This window comes from Rattus norvegicus, chromosome 1, assembly GCF_021556685.1.
Source record: "Rattus norvegicus strain SHRSP/BbbUtx chromosome 1, alternate assembly SHRSP_T2T, whole genome shotgun sequence".
NCBI classification, from domain to species: domain Eukaryota; kingdom Metazoa; phylum Chordata; class Mammalia; order Rodentia; family Muridae; genus Rattus; species Rattus norvegicus.
In genome coordinates, this window is record NC_141534.1 from 234,645,893 (window position 1) to 234,653,973 (window position 8,081).

Genomic DNA, 8,081 nt, shown 5'->3' on the forward strand with positions numbered 1-8,081 from the left:
ATGTTTGGTAGCCATGAATGGTAGCTCCTGACTGTAATCCCAGCACTTGGGAGGCTGAGGCAGGGAGATTACTGAAAGTTCAAGGCAGACTGGTCTACATACAACAGACAAACAGGGCCACACAGAGATGGCATATTCCTTTAATCCCAGCACTCTGGGAGGGAGAGGGAGGTGGATCTCTGTGAGTTCAGGCCAACCTGGTCTACAGAGCAAGTTCCAGGACAGCCAGGCCTACACAGAGAAGCCCTGTCTTTAAAAAAAAAAAATCTATAAAACAAATTTAAAGATGAGAAAATGCCTGAAATAGATCACTCTATGAACAGATAGATTGTCTTAGCTAGTTTTGTGTCAGCTTATCATAAGCTAGAGCCACTGGAAAGGAGGAGCATCAGCTGAGAAAATGCCTCCATAAGATCAGGCTTGGGGGGCTGGGAATTTAGCTCAGTGGTAGAGCGCTTACCTAGGAAGCGCAAGGCCCTGGGTTCGGTCCCCAGCTCCAAAAAAAAGAACCAAAAAAAAAAAAAAAAAAAAGATCAGGCTTGGGCTAGAGAGATGGTGAGAGCACACTGGCTGCTCTTCCAGAGGTCCTGAGTTCAAATCCCAGCAACCACATGGTGGCTCACAACCATCTGTGGTGGGAATCCGATGCCCTCTTCTGGTGCGTCTCAGGACAGCAAGAGTGTACCCATATGCATGAAATAAATAAATAAATCTTAAAAAAAAAACCAGGCTATAGGCAGCCTGTGGGCATTTCTTAAATGATTGATGGGGTAAGGCCCAGCCCATTGTGGGTGGAGCCTCCCTGGGCTGGCGGTCCTGGGTTCTATAAGAAATCCAGTAAGCAGCACCCACTCCATAACCTCTCCTTCAGCTCCTGCCTCCAGGTTCCTGCCCTGTTTGAGTTCCTGTCCTTCCTTCCCTCAGTGATGAACAGCGATGTGGAAGTGTAAGCCAAATAAATGCTTCCCTACCCAGCTTGCTTTTGCTCATGGTGTTTCATCTCAGCCACAGAAACCCTAACTAAGACAGAGACCAACGATCACCCTTGGACCATTCGGGGAGGGACACTGAGTCATGCCAGGCAACAAGTAGCAGGTCTTAGAGAGAAAGTGTTCTTCTCTCTAAGACAAAATATCCTAAACTTGGGCTGGAGCGATGGCTCAGAGGTTAGGAGCACTGGCTGATCTTCCAAAGGTCCTGAGTTCCATTCCTAGCAAGCACTTGGTGACTCAGAACCGTCTATAACGAGCTCAGGTGCCTTCTTCTGGTGTGCAGGCATACACGGAAGCAGAGCTTTGTGTACATAACAAATTTTTAAAGTTCTAACATTGATCATCATTGTGACAGTTATACAACGAGTATACACTGAATTAAGCATTGTAATAGATGAACTGGATGATGGTAAGTTAACAATCTCAATAAAGTTGCTTTTCTGTGTTTCTTTCCTTTCGGCAGGGTCTCACTATGTATACTAAGTGTTGTGTAGACCAAGTTAGCCTCAGAGATCTGCCTGCATTTTGCTGGGATTAAAGGCATACGCCACCATGCCCAGCTTCACGTTTTTTGTGTGTGTATGAAAAAAAATTGCTTCTTAATTGGCTTAAATCTACAGAGAGAATTACAAACAGACTCCTGTTAACTGAAAAGTGTTAGATAAATTGCGGAGCGCTAGGCAGCTGGCTGGCTTTTCCCATCTCCTTTGCGTTATAAACTCCTCCCAACGGGGAGAAGAGGCAGCTTTTGTTACCATTTTACAGTTTACACACACTTTTACACATAAGAGTGTTTCCTCACTACAATCCTGGAAGGAGATAATTATTCCTCTAATTTTATACACACGCTTGCAGCAACTCTGAGTTTTTGATATATGCTCCTGTTGACTGCGTTGGGAAGTAAAGCTCTGCTACGTAGCCCAGACAAGCACAGACCTCTCCATTCTCCTTTCCAGCTGGTGAGTAATGGGAGTACACTCTCACAGGTGGATGTGTGCGTCCACATCAAGCTATGTGCTGCTAGACCGCATTCTGGAGTACCAGATTAAGGTTGGCAAGCAAGAATAACGTTATCCATTCATGTCAGTAGTAAAAGTGTTCCAGAGTTGGCTCGTCAGGCACTAGTCCAGCTACGCTAACACCATAGTCAGGGCAAGCATAAGCCAAGCCATCAGAGGTCTCCAGCACCAACAAAAGAACCTTCTGCCCCTTTGGCATTTACTTCTGTTTTGGTTCGGTTTTTTTTCCCATTTACTTTAGTGCATTCACAGTGCAGAACCTGATATTCCAGAAGATTCAAAAGAAGAATGAATGGGTATCAAGCTTCCTGGCAGTGAGTGGGGACAGGCAACCAAGCGCTTCTGATTTGATACAGATGGATGATGAGAGGAGCCACGGTTTCAAGCAAAAAGATCAGGGTGACCTCAATTTCTGTTCTGTTAAATGAGAGGAGGGAGGAGGGAGGGAGAGGGAAGGCTGGAGGGAAGGAGACTGGAGAGGGTGCTGGAGGGAGAGCTGGAGGGGGTGTGCAGGGAGGAGCTGGAGAGACCTCTGAAGTTACTGTGCAGATCAGATCAAAATATATTCAGAAATCTCTGGTTTACAATGATCATATACCAGGTGTTTATTAACACTAAATCGAGTTAAATAGGCCTAATCTTTCCTGTGGAGAAAGCAGTATTCCAGGACCCCATGAAGACTAGTATCGAGAGGTATTCATGAAGAAAAAGAAAGAGGGACCTGGCATGGTGGTGGGGTGGATGCCTTTAACCCCAGCCCTGGGGAAGCAGAGGCAGGAGGATATCTATCTATGAATTGAACATGAGCCTGGTCTATATGAGTCCCAGGGCAGCCAGGGTTATAAAGAGAGACCCTGCCTCGAAAACAGAAGGAAAGAAAAAAGAAGAAGAAAGGAGCTGATTAGAATTGGCAAACTGAGACTGATTTTTTTAAAAAATCATTGTTAGGAGCTGGAGAGATAGCTCAGGGGTTAAGACTGCTCTTCCAGAGGTCCTGAGTTCAATTCCCAGCAACCACATGGTGGCTCAGAACCATCTGTAATGGAATCTGATGCCCTCTTCTGGTGTGTCAGTGTACTCATATATATAAAACAAATAAATCTTTTTAAAAAAAACTTTATTACTGCTGTATTCTGTGCTTTCTGTATGGGTGTTCTTTTCAAATGTATGTCTGTGCATCACGTGCCCTTTTCTGACCTCTGAGGGCACTAAATTGGTGTGGTGCACAGACATATATGTGGGCAAAAAACCCATATGTAAAAATAAGTGAAATGATAAAGTTTAAAGCAGTATCTTAGTTTGAATGTCCACTCAAGTGTGTGTGCAGTACACTCATCGCAGCTGAGTCCTAAGCCTGTTTCTGTAACAGAATCACTACAGGTGCCTGGACCTACGTATTCCTATTTAAAACACTGATTCAGGCAGCCAAAGTGTTGGCAGGTTTTCATTTTTAATAAAATAATTCTTCCGTGGTTTCCTAAAGATTTCCCCCATCTCCGTGGACTGCAAACAAAACAGCATCTGTCACCAGACAAAACATGGAACGACAGTGTATTTTAAAAGAAAAGTGTATTTTCTAAGAAAAGAGGGAAACTCCTCTCCACTTAGCCGTGCTAGGAGTAAAAAGAATTAGCCTTTTGGAAGTCGGTGAACTCAGGAATCTCCTGAAGCGGGGGTGGGGTGGGAGGAAACAGACGGACTTTCTTGCTAGATCTTGGCTGAGTTATTGTCAACAATTTCAAAGGGACTTTTCAATCAGAGGAAGCTGTAAACTCCTTCCTCCAAGTGCTTACCTCCTTCTGATGAAGGTCCCAACACCATCAGTCATAAGTCTTAAGAAACAGAAGAAAGATTCGGTGTGAAGGACCTGCCACTAGGCAGATACTTAGTAAAGCGTCCAGCACCGTGGCCCCTGTCTGCTGTGTCCTGAGTCACAATCTTTTTTTTTTTTTTTTTTTTTTGGTTCTTTTTTTCGGAGCTGGGGACCGAACCCAGGGCCTTGCGCTTCCTAGGCAAGCGCTCTACCACTGAGCTAAATCCCCAACCCCCCTGAGTCACAATCTTAATCTATCACCGTGACTACTGAAACTTGTTCACGGTCATGTCCTCACTGAAGACGTGCCTTCAAGCCACAAACTAGACGGACCTTTTTTTTTTTTTTTTTTTTTTTTCTTTTTTTCGGAGCTGGGGACCGAACCCAGGGCCTTGCACTTGCTAGGCAAGCGCTCTACCACTGAGCTAAATCCCCAACCCCCTAGAGGGACCTTTCAACAAATGAAAACAACTTGTCACTGCACCAGTTTCCTAAGCTATAGAACATCCCTATGACCGAGGGTGGTGCTACTGGACCCTCACACTGCACATTTAGATAAGAGAAAGGGATTGGAACTCAGAGGTTAAATGCACAACTCTACAGGGTTCCGTTCCCAGCAGCACCCAGTGTCAGCTCACAGCTGAAACTACATCTCCAGGGGATCTGACACCCTCTTCTGGTCTCATTGGGCACACCCCCACACACCGACACATCAAACATAAAATACATCTTTTGAAAAATATATTTTATATTTTAAAAACAAAATAGGTTGACATATATTTTTTTGCAGTCTCCACCCACCCAGGTTGAAAGATTTTGAAATTACATTTCAAATCTCTCTCTCTTTTTTTTTTTTTTTAGCCCCCTCAAGCCTTGTTGGGCTTCAATATTTGCGGAGAGAACCTTTTTCTTAAAGTTCATTCAGACTGCTTTCCAAGCTTAGAGTCAGTGTTAAATGAAGGACGGGGGCATGTTAGAGAGATGTCCCAGGGCTTAAGAGAGCACTGGCTGTTCTTCCAGAGGACCCAGGTTTGATTCCCAAAAGCCCAATGTTTGTAACTCCAATTCTAATGAATACGATGCCTTCTTCTGGCCTCCAAGAGCACTAGACAGACCATGGCGCACAGACTTCTTCTAGTCAGGCAAAACACCCATATACAAAACTGCATATATATATATATATATATATATATTTTTTTTTTTTTTTTTAAAGAAAGTAGGGGAGGGACTGGGGAGAAGGCTAAGTGGGCAAAGCACTTGCCACTCAAACTTCACTTGTGGGTGACAGTAACTGGGGCAGATGTAGAGGCCAGACTGTAATTTCAGCTGGGAAGCTAAGACAGGACTCCTCAATGCAAGTTGGCTTGCTGGACTAGCAAATCATGAAGTTCTGGGGTCAAGTGAAAGGCACTGCCTCAATATATAAAGTGGAAAGTAACTAAGGAAGCCACCTGATGTCGAGTTCTGGCTTCCACATGCAGGTGCATACAGCACACACACACACACACACACACACACACACACACACACACACACAGGTGGGAGTGGGGAGTAGGTGGGGGGGTAAGAGTGAACACTCATGCAGTAAAGGGGCTTGCAGTCAAGGCTCCCTCCCATCCCCAGGACTCACAAGGTAGAAGGAGAAAATCGACTCCACAAAGTTGTCCTCTGACCTCCATGGGAGCATCCTGGCATGTGCGCCTGCACACACACCCTCACACACTCTCTCGAACAGCCAATAAGGAAACAAAAAGGTTTTGTTGTTTGGTTTGGTTTTTTGAGACAGGGTCTCACTGTGTAGCCATGGCTAGCCTAGAGTTTGCTAGTAACCCTGCTGGCCTTGCACTCACGGAATTCATCCTGCTGTCTTCTGAGCGCCAAGCTCTGCTATAGAAAAGCATTTTTTTTTTAAAGCGCAGATTCATTTCTTAGTACCAAGGGGCTTCGGAATTAGAGATTGCCCGAATCTCTACTTAGTTCATTGGTGCAGGCTGACCCCCTGCCTGGGTGACTCCATACTACTGCAGCCTAAACAAAAGAAAATCCTCTGGGCTCTTTTCATCTTCGTTAATAGAAAGCACACGTCAGAATCCTGCAGCTATCCTACCTTGGCCACTCACGGATGCTGGAACCTTTGCTTCCATTCTGCCTACATGACTCTACTTTTAAGACATTCCTAGTCAGGATTGTCAGCGTCCTGAAGAAAACAGTGTATTTGATGCTGTTTAACTGTACATTTGTACATTTGGGAAGGTTAAAATGCTCAATTTCACATTTGGCATGATTTAAAAAAAACATTTTAAAGTCTGGAAACAACAACAAAAACTGCAAGCTTATATGCTAGCTAAATATTTTTAAATCTCAATAAGAGACAATTGCTCTGGGGCAGAGTGGGTAGGTCCAATGTGGTTTACTAACTGTCCTTACTTTTAAAATAGCATTCAAATTTAAGGCTGGGTGGGAGTGAGATGTGAATCATTTCTTTGCTGGACACGGCCACTTTTCTTGGGCCAAAGGTCAAAGTGCAAATAGATCCAGGGGTAACAGGTCTAGGGTGCGGCCTGAAACCTGGGTTTTCAAGAGGCCCCCAGGAAATGTCCCAGAATCCCTCTCTCCTTACCAGGAAATTGATCTTACAAATGAATTAGGCAAGTCAGAAAACTTTTAGTGGCCAGAGGAGCCTTGAACAGAACAGGCACACCTGCGGGCCTGGGACGACACGGTGGAAACTAAGAGACAGTAGCTCGGAAACTCTCGCACACTGCAGCAGTCTGGAAAACACCCCTTTTCAAGCTCGGAGAATGCTTGGCATTCGGTGGCCTTTTTCCAACATAAAGATCTCCAACTCGGCTTTGACTAAGAGTCCCATAGAAAAGCCGCGGAGAGCGGCCCTAGAGAGCTGACAACGCCCTGTGTTTTGACAACTTGGCTCCTCCTTTCGAACGACCCCAAATACACACAAACACACACAAACCCATATTAAATGTCTCACAAAGCGGTGGGGCAGTTTTCCAGTCTGAGGTGGCGGCGGCGGGGGAGGGGTCATGGTCACCCGGATCGCCCCCACCTGCATTCAGTCCATCCAGGCCACCCATCCCTTCGATACCATCGCTGCCAACAGAAACCCAAAGGCCCTCTGAATCCAGTAGAAGAGACGCCCGGCGAGAGTGAAACAAAGTCCCCGCCTGGAAGGACAAGGAGGAGCCAGGCACCTGTAGCAGCGGCGTAAACTCAAGTCCCGGGTGACCCTAAGGCAACCCGGGTGATGCGAGGCTGCCCAGGGGTGGGAGGTGGAAGTACAGAGAAAGCAGTGCTCTATAAATCACATCCCAAACCCCACGGGGACCCCCGCGGTCCACGCACGCTGCCCTACGGCGGGTCAAGGCTTCAGAGCAATCTTGTACCCCGGGAAGGACAGAGAGGCAGGTACTCGCCTGGAGAAGGGGGGCGGCGGCAGCCAGCAGTGTCAGCGCGCAGGAGGCGACGGTCCCCGGCGTCCGGCGGCACAGCGCGAGCAGCGCCTGTCCGGAGGCGGAGTGCCGCGGGCTGCCCCAGCAGGCGGGAGCCAGTGACCTCCGCCACCAGCCGTTCCTGGGTATTGTTGTGACTCAACCTATTTCCTGTTTGGAGGGTTAGAAGAAAAGGGGGGGAAAAGTGCCTATCTAGAGTGTGTGTGTGGTTGGAGGGAGGGTAGATGGGCGGTGGCCGTCCGTCACCTGCTTCCTCCAGAACCAAAAAAAAAAAAAAAAAAAAAAAAGGACGCGACTTTGGCTCGCGCCACTTTGGGGCGTCCGGTTGGGTGGAGGGGGAGGCCTCACTGGTGCCACCCAGCGGTGGGGTAGGGACTGAGCGACGCTTCCGCCTCTTATCAGCAAAAACCCCTAAGCTTCTGGCTCAAGAGTATAAACATTCATAGGGTTTATTTATTCGTGTCCAGATCTGCTTTCAGTCTTTTCTCGGGTGTTAGCGAGGAAAGCTCAGTCACTCCTCAAAAACCACGGGAAGGGTGTTTATGGGTGACTATGTATCTGGTAGGGGAGGGGGACAGGTTGATTTTTGTTTGGTGAAGAAGAGAGACAGGTAATGGTATTGGTGAAAGGTAAGTTTTAAGATCAGTTTCAATCCCCATCCCCCTCCAACCTCGCCCTTACCCTGGATCGCTGGGTCTGAGGCTCCAATCCGGAAATACCGGTTCCTCTCGGGGGACAATAGGTGAGGGCGGAGCGCTAAACCCAGTTTAGTCACTCGGCCAATCCG

General features: G+C 47.0%; 1 protein-coding gene across 9 annotated transcripts in view; it reads right to left on the reverse strand.

The window, feature by feature from the left end:
* Positions 1 to 7,434, reverse strand: part of Tjp2 (tight junction protein 2) — a 127,918-nt gene extending 120,484 nt beyond the window's left edge. For 7 of the 9 annotated variants that reach the window (XM_087574135.1, NM_053773.3, NM_001414504.1 and 4 more), the window contains 1 exon segment: positions 7,259 to 7,434. The gene's annotated coding sequence lies outside the window, so the exon portion shown is untranslated. 9 annotated transcript variants of the gene reach the window in all.
* Between the last annotated feature and the right edge of the window lie 647 nt (positions 7,435 to 8,081).